Below are 8,499 nucleotides of genomic sequence, written 5' to 3'. Positions count from 1 at the left end.
GGTCTTCGGTAATTTTCTTTGGAATATTATTGCAACAATTGAGGATGACTTCAAGTAAAGTTATTTTCGACGGCATTCGCTAAGATTGTGGAGGTTGTCACCAAAGATTTGAGAAGATAGCACGAGATGGGCGGTCTTCGACAACATTCGCTAAGATTGTGGAAGTTGTCACTCAAGATTTGAGAAGATAGCACGAGATGGGCGGTCTTCGACGGCATTCGCTAAGATTGTGGAGGTTGTCACCCAAGATTTGAGAAGATAGCACGAGATGGGCAGTCTTCGACGACTTTTGCTATGATTGGAAAGGTTTTCACTATGATTCAAGAAAAGGCTCAAGATATAGCAACATTGATCGACGGCGGTCCCTAGATTGTGGAAGATCGTCAAAACAAACAGCAAGATGACATTCCCTAGATTGTGGAGGGTTGTCACAAAAAACTAAGGATTGTTTCAAGGGAAGCAGTTTTCGATAGTATTCCCTTGGACGTGGAATATTATCAATGCGGATGAGGATTGTTTCAAGAGAAATAATTTTCGATGATATTCCCTTGGACGTGGAATATTATCACAGCGGAGAAGGTAGTTTCAGGCGAAGCAATCTTCTAATTTGGAAGCAGTTACAAGGCGTAGCGGTTTTCAAGCGGGATGGCATTCTCTAGCTTGCAGGAGGTCATAAAAACAGCAACAACAACAATCAGTTACTTTCAGAGACGTGTGCTCGATAGTGCAAGATACGCGTTTATTAACTCTTTTATCTGTTTAACTAAAATTTTTTACAGGTATCGGCGTTATAAGATTGATTTAGGATCGCAGAACTTTCTGAATCATTCTCCGTCCCTATCGATACTTTGACTTTCGTTTTCGAAACTTGCGTTTCTCCAAACTGAGTCAAAGTGGGGGCTTCTGTAGACACCCATTTGTGTCTCCCCAAAACCAAACCCAGTGATGAGTACATTTCACGTCGAATCATAATCGAATGAAACGAAAGTGTGGAAAGGTCTAGTGTTGCGGAAAGTTTTTATTCTTTTCTCTTCTCTCTGTTTTTGAAAACTTTATTTTAAGAAAAAAGCCAATCCAGTTTGGTTGGTCCATGATATGGATCTAATAGTGGTGTAGTTGGATGGGGCTTGCAAAGACCTTTCCAACGATATATTATAAGCCCAATTCCGATGAATATTGAGGAAGTTATGGCCATTTTACTAAACTGGGCTCGGTTTGAGCTTTAAGTACGGCCCAATGATCTAGGGGAGGGCCTAATATGATTTATTATTCCTAATGCAATTAGGAATGGTTTTGTTCTTCCAGAACATTCTAGAAGGTTTTATCATTCTTAATTCAATAAGGACTCTTCAGAGTTTTAATCAAGATCAAATAGCATTTTCGACTGAAATTATATTATTTTATCTTCTAGTACGGGAAATTAATCGGATTTTCGAAAACACGTTGAAATCCAATTTGGCGTCCAACCCCAGGCCTTGGCGCCTGGAATCAGGATTGGCGCCAGACGCCAGGCATTGGCGCCTGGCGCTAGCCTCTGGTCCTGGCGCCAATGAGCTAGGGCTGGCGCCAAGTTAGTTTTGTGGTCTTCAGACTCTGTTTTTATAAATTATCTTTTTTGGATGATTTTCTCTATAAATATTGTATCAAAAACTCTATTTTCAATGATCATCTACATCTATCGTTCACCAATTCTCTTTATTCTTAAGTTTTCATCAACTATCTTCATCATTCACCAATTAGCATTCATCTACATCATTCATTCATCAATTTTCAATAACATTAATTCTTTAGCATTCTTTCTTCCTTGCTTTTTCATACAAAATTCCGCATTCACAAGGTCTAGATACACCTAGCCATCTTCGAAGTTGCCTTCGCCCTAGACGTGAAAGGTTTTAATTTCTGAGGGTTTGGTCCTAAATTTCTCTTTAAATTATTTAGTTTAATTGTTTTGTTTATTATTTTCCTTGAATTTACTAACGTGTGTATTTTGTTATTAGAATGAGGTACGAGACATCCAAGTAAGTATTTTAATTGATTTATTGATATTATGATGTAGATATCATGCTTAGATTGTTATTTTGATTCCTAGTATCATGTCTAGGATAACTTTAATATCAAGTATGATTAAAAGTATGATGCTTCCTATGCTCTTCCTAATGTTAATTCATGTTTGTATCATGTTAGGGTTAAAGATTTGATTTTTATTGTTTAGTGACATGCTAGGGTTTGTTATTAATCTTGTTAGTATCATGCCTAGGATCTTGCTATGCTTTAACATGATTATGATGATCATGATTATGATTATGATTGATATTATTATTATTAATGATGTTGATTATTTATTATGTTGCTTGATACATATTATTTTATATTGTTATTGCTTGATCACCTTTATTGCATGTTTAAAGGGAATTGGTATTTGCAATCGCGCTTAATAAGATATTAATAATCTTGTTAGGTTAAATGTGATTATAATTCAAGTGATCGCCAATAATAGTTTGTTTTTGCATTAAATTCAACCAACATAGATTAAATAGGTTTAGGGTTAATCCTATTGATTGTATGTTAGTCAGAAAGTGCACATGAATACGAGCAGAATAAAGTAGAGGCCTATTATTAGGGCAGGTTCGATCTTTTTTAGGTTAGATTTGCACCATCATCCCCGAACCCTTATTTGGTTCATGACCATATGGAGTTGACGATCTCTTGGATCGTTAAGGGGTGTAACCTTCATCCTATGAACGGTTTACAAGTTCCTTAAAAACTTGTTGGCGACTCTTTGCTCTATCTTCTTCCCTTTTGGACGCCACCGTACTTTAGTGTATGATCACAGTGGGGTTCAAGTAGTGGGATTTTTAAGGCTTGAAAATATTCCCTACGGTTAGGTTTTTAGGGAGACACAATCAAGTGTCTACACTACCCAATCAAGATAATAACATTATCGAATGAAAACATGCGTCCCGTGGCTTCTTTACTTCTACTGCAATCGCCTAATTCCCCTCTTCTCCATTATTTCTCTTCTTTTGCCGGACAGGTTTAATAGTCGAGTTCATGGATAACTTTTGAACGGCCAGATTTGGACTGATGCCCGCCATTTCATGAAATCTAAATGCAAACATATCTTTAAATTCTCTTAACAATTTTACTAAGTCATCTCCAAGCAAACCCATAGCCATAATGCCCACTTTTGACCTTCCTATTAGGATGGTTAATATCGAGTAATATGTCTTTATGATCGTCGGCCAGCTCTTTGTTGATCGATTTACGCTTCTGGCCGACCTGGGATTGTAGATACCTATAAATTTCTCCCAAAACCAAACCCGATGAAGAACAAACTTTCACTACCATTATTGGTCGGGTTGAGTATTTAACATTTGGAATACTTAATCCATATTTCCATTCATTACATTTCATAAACCAACTCAATTCTTAGCCCATTTTGCTAAACTATAACTTATTTTTCTCTTTTCGTGTCCACATCACAAAACCGAGAGAAACTGATTTTGTGGCCCTATAATTTTGATCCAACTAGTATTAGGTTGGATACGTCTTGAAATACGCTTTACAACTATATATCATAAACCCAATTCCGATTGAAAACAAAGAAGATATGAGCAAAATACTAAACTCAGTTAAAAACCGAAACCCTTTCACTAAAACGGCCATATCTTAAAACCTACAAATGATTTTGACTTGATTCTAATTGGATTGGAAATTAGACTTGAAAATATTTCCAATTATATATTATATGTTTTATTTTGAATTACAAATCAAAAGTTATCATAGTTTTAAAAACACGTAAAAAAACTGGAATTACTGCCAAACAACTAAATTGCCGCATCGCGAAAATTGTTGACGTATCAGGGTGCCTTGTACTGTGACAAGGTATTCTATACCATGTCGTGGTACCGGGACACGGTGGTTTTTCCATATCTTTTCCGCATTTTCTCGAATTTCAGGAAAAGATGTACACCGTGACACAACGCCACGTGACGCGCAACGGTGGACAATGCCGCATCGCGGTGTCCTTTGTCGTATCACGGTACACATACCTCACGCGTTTTATCATTTAGGGGAAAACATTTTACCGCACCACAATAGATAATACCGTGACACGGTGCCTAGTGACCATGTCATGGTACACACACCGTATCATGGTGCCCCAAATCAGGGTTTTTATCTTTTCTATGGTTCCGTGTGATCCCCTACTCATTTCTTCGTGAGCCTGATTTCTACCGTTCGAGGCACAAAATCATTCTCTCTTCAAGATCAAAAGGCATTCCTCTTCTCTCTCTCTCTCTCTCTCTCTCTCTCTCTCTCTCTCTCTCTCTCTCTCTCTCTCTCTCTCTCTCTCATACTCTAAGCGTTAAATCTATATTCACATTCTCTCATCATTCCTTACTTAAGCACTCGAACGAGTCCATACAAAACTCGAGGTTTCGTCCTTAAACTAAGGCGTGAAAGGTAGAATTTACTGAGGGCTTAGACCAAATCAGCTCTACTTATAATTAAATTTAGTTTTAATTTAATTTATATTTTTATTGAAGTTACTAACAGTTTATTCATGATGTAGCAATTTAAAGGAACGCGCGAAATGTGAGTAATTAATTAATTTAATTACTTATTTTTATTCTTGTTGCTAGTATCATGATTAGGTTTATATTTGATTTTACTACCAATTTATGGTTAAATTGCTTCTAATATTAATGTTGATTTTATTATATTTATTTATCACTGTATTGCATGTTTAAAGGGAATATGTAATTGAGAATCACACCTAATAAGATAATTTGGACAACCAGTTTACGTTCCTTTTTATTATTGTTGTTTAATTAAGTGATCACTAATATTTTAGACTTATATGTTTCATTAATATTCAACCAATTTAGCCTAGTAATAGTTTGGAGCAAATTCACTAGTAGAAAATAGTTAATGGGAAGCCCCAAATGGCAAGCGGTTATGCACTTCCGCTTTCAAAATTGTAAATGGCAAGCGGTTTTAGGTGATCCGTTTGCATAATTATAGATTGCAAGCGGTTTTGTGCGAACCGCTTGCCAAAACCCCAAACGGCAAGCGGATCGTACCGTACACCACTTGCCTTTACAAAAAAAACCTTATCCATTTCATAACCAATTCTCACTCCACCCATTCTCTCTCCTCTTCTCTCTCCTCTCTTTTTCAGTTCTCACTCTCCTCTCTCGATCGCTTTCGTTCTCACTCCTCCCTCTATTTCTCACTCCCTTCATTTCACTCTCCTCTCTCAATCTCTTTCTCACTCCCTCCATTTCTTTGTTTCTCACTCTCCTAGACCAAAACCCGCAAAAATTTTGAGCAAATTCGAACCAAAAAGGGTATAATTTTGAGCAAATTTCGAGTCAAATTTAGACTACAATTTCGAGCAACTTTCGAGTAAAATTTTTAGTAAATTTTGAGGAAATTCGTGCAAACCATGTGGATTTTTAAGTTTTTTTAGGTCAAATTCGACCATCAAAATTCTAGTTCTAGAGTTTTCATGTCGAATTTAACCTTTAAAACCATAATTTCAAGCTAAAATCGGTGTTTTCATGGCTGCGGATGTGGTTTGGGTGGAGATGTGGGTTTTGTTTGGGTGGGTTGTGGGTTATGGAGGGTCGAGGTGTGGGGTGGTGGGTGACTTACGGTTTGGGTAGAGATGTGGGTTTTCTTTGGGAGAGTTTTGGGTTACAGAGGGTGGAGGTCTGAGATGTTGGAAGATGCGGAGATCTTGTTTAGGTGGGTTGTGGGTTTTGTTTGGGTGGGTTGTGGGTTACAGAGGGGGAAGGTGTGGGGTGATGGGTGGGTGGGTTAGGGAGGCTGGAGGTGTGAGGTGGTGGCTGGGTACGGGTGGGTGGGTCAGGGTTGGGGGTTCTGGTGGCTGGATACGGGTATGTTGGTTGTGGCTAGTGGGTGGTGGTGTGGGATGGTGACTGGTTGTGTGTTTTTGTTTATTATCAATTTTTTTGTTAATTTTTTTTTTGTTGTTGAAAATCAGAAATTGTAATATTATAATAATTAATTAATAAAAATATTAATGTTTTTACATATGTTTTGATTGTGTATCAATTTAAGTGAAAAAAAACAAAAAAAAAAATTATTTTTAATACCCCTAATGGGAAGCGGTTTGGCGCCAAAACCGCTTCCCTTTAACTACTACTAGGAAGCGGTTTCGAACTGCTTGCCATTTTAAAGACCAATTGCAAGCCCCCTAAGGGCATGCTGTTTAGAACCTCTACCCATTAGCGGGTTTGAACCGCTTGCCATTATGTTTTTCTACTAATGATCGAATCTTTGTCTGTATGCCTTTGAGATCGCAGGAATCACTTTTCATTAAAAGAATCGAGTAGAGGCCAATACGGGCGAATGTGACTCCATGACTCACTTTGTACCATTATCCCCGATCCTCCTTTCATGGTTAAGAACCACATGGAGTTAGTAATCTCATGGATTATGAATGGGGTGTAACCTTCACGGGTCAATCGTTGTTGCCTTTCATTGCCCCTTTATCTTGGTTGTCTTTTATGATCGATAAACGGTTTACAAGTTCCTTAAAAACTTGTTGGCGGCTCCCAAGGAAAGACCTTTCTTCGGAATTTTGCTCAGACGCTTTCCTATGTATGCGTGATGTTGGCTTTATAGCTACTTGATTACATTACTCAGCTATTTTCTAATTTCCTTGAATGGATCCTATCTTTCCATCCGTCCGCTCAAACTTCATCAGCATTAAGTAAGGAACGATTATGCTTTTGTTGCTATTAAAGTAGGGCGGCCGAGAATAACATTGTAGCCCATGAGCTCTTTTACCACTAGGAAGCAAACAACCATGTTCCTTCCTTCTCTCTTCTTCCCGGTCCAAACAAGCAGGTCAATTCTTCCGACCTGGTGGATAATACTCCCTCTAAATCTGACTATTGGATGAGAAATATCATGGATAGCATCTTCTGGGAACTTTAAATTTTTCAAACATCTTAGGCTGATTATGTCAGACGACCTACCAGTATCTACTAACACTCGGTCGACCTTAAAATTTGCAACTTTTAAGAGGAACACCATGGGATCTAACTCGCAAACCATCACTTATAGGAAAGGTTTATCCTTAACCCCTTCAGTGTGCATCACATTCTCAGTCCATGCATCTTGTTTAATTGCTTTCATGGTTGGGTCGCCTGCATACAGCAAAGCCACCTGATAAAGGTCCACGAACCCTGAATCAGTGCTTTTCCCATCACCTTTTTCTTTATCATTCTTCTTCTCGGATTTGTTGTATGTCCGAGTGTAGGTGAACTTAGACTTCATGACGTACCAGTTGGGCATGCCCTTCTCAGCCAGCTTGTCTAGCAACCTCTTCAAGTTGTTGTAGTCGTTCGTGCCATGCCCCACATCTTTGTGGTAATGATAGTACTTGCTCTTGTTTTGGTACTAGGCCGATCCTCTCAACAGTTGAGGCTTCTCAAACTCGAACTATTGTCCTTGATTTTCATCAAAATTGAATAACAATATTTGTTGAATTCATATTGGAGTTCGTACATCTTGGCTTTCTCTGATTTTTTCCGTTGGCTGTCGGCCACCTAGACTTCTTTTCTTTTTTTGCTTCCTTCTTTCTTCTTATCGGCCACCTCTTGATGAGTAGATTGCTTCTTCTTAGACCACTTAACCAGTACTTCTGCTTTTGTAAGCGAACAGAAATCAGCTGCTTCAATATAGGCTTCGGCTTCCCCTAGAACACCAGCGTATGTCCGAACCTTTTTTCTGACCAAGTCAAACTTCAAACTGCTATGCCTTAATCCCCGAAGAAACTCCAAGAAGGCCATTTCTTCCGGCAGATTATGAATTTGGGCTTTCTCTTGATTAAACCTTTGGACGTACGAACGCAACACTTTGTTCTTTCCTTGGACTATAGTTGCCAAATTAAGGTTAGTCTTCCGAGGAGATATGTTGAAGGAGAAGTTTCCAACAAACAACAGACTGAGAGTTGTAAAGCAATTGATGCATCCGGGCGGCAGGCTATGGAACCAATCATGTGTCATGCCCTTGAGAGGGGTCGAGAATCATATACACCAAATGGTATCATCCACACTTTACAAGTACATCAGATTTTTGTACGAGGTGACGTGCTCTTTTGGGTTTCCCGTACCATCATAGGCACCTATAAGTACACTCTTCATCATCGCTGGTTCAGTAGAGTTGAGAATTTCTTTAGAAACGGAGGAGGCTTGTCACTAAGATTTAACAAGCGCATTTTCCAATCAATGGGCTGAGGTTATGCGGCGGGTTTGGCTAAGTAAACTACATGTTCGTACAGCTAGCCATATTTCCCGTACTATCTATAAACAGAGGGATTAGGCGGCAGAATTGCATTAAAATATTGGGGCATCTACTATTGAAGGGGTTCAACTACAAGAATTTGAGTAGGTGTACTGTAAGCTTGACTTCTGCAGGTCCTGGCCAAGCTGGTATGCTTGGAGAAGGTGTAGTTTGAGAAAT

This window comes from Chenopodium quinoa, unplaced genomic scaffold, assembly GCF_001683475.1.
Source record: "Chenopodium quinoa cultivar QQ74 unplaced genomic scaffold, ASM168347v1, whole genome shotgun sequence".
In the NCBI taxonomy this organism is placed as follows: Eukaryota; Viridiplantae; Streptophyta; class Magnoliopsida; order Caryophyllales; family Amaranthaceae; genus Chenopodium; species Chenopodium quinoa.
Note: the sequence above shows the minus strand (reverse complement) of the source record.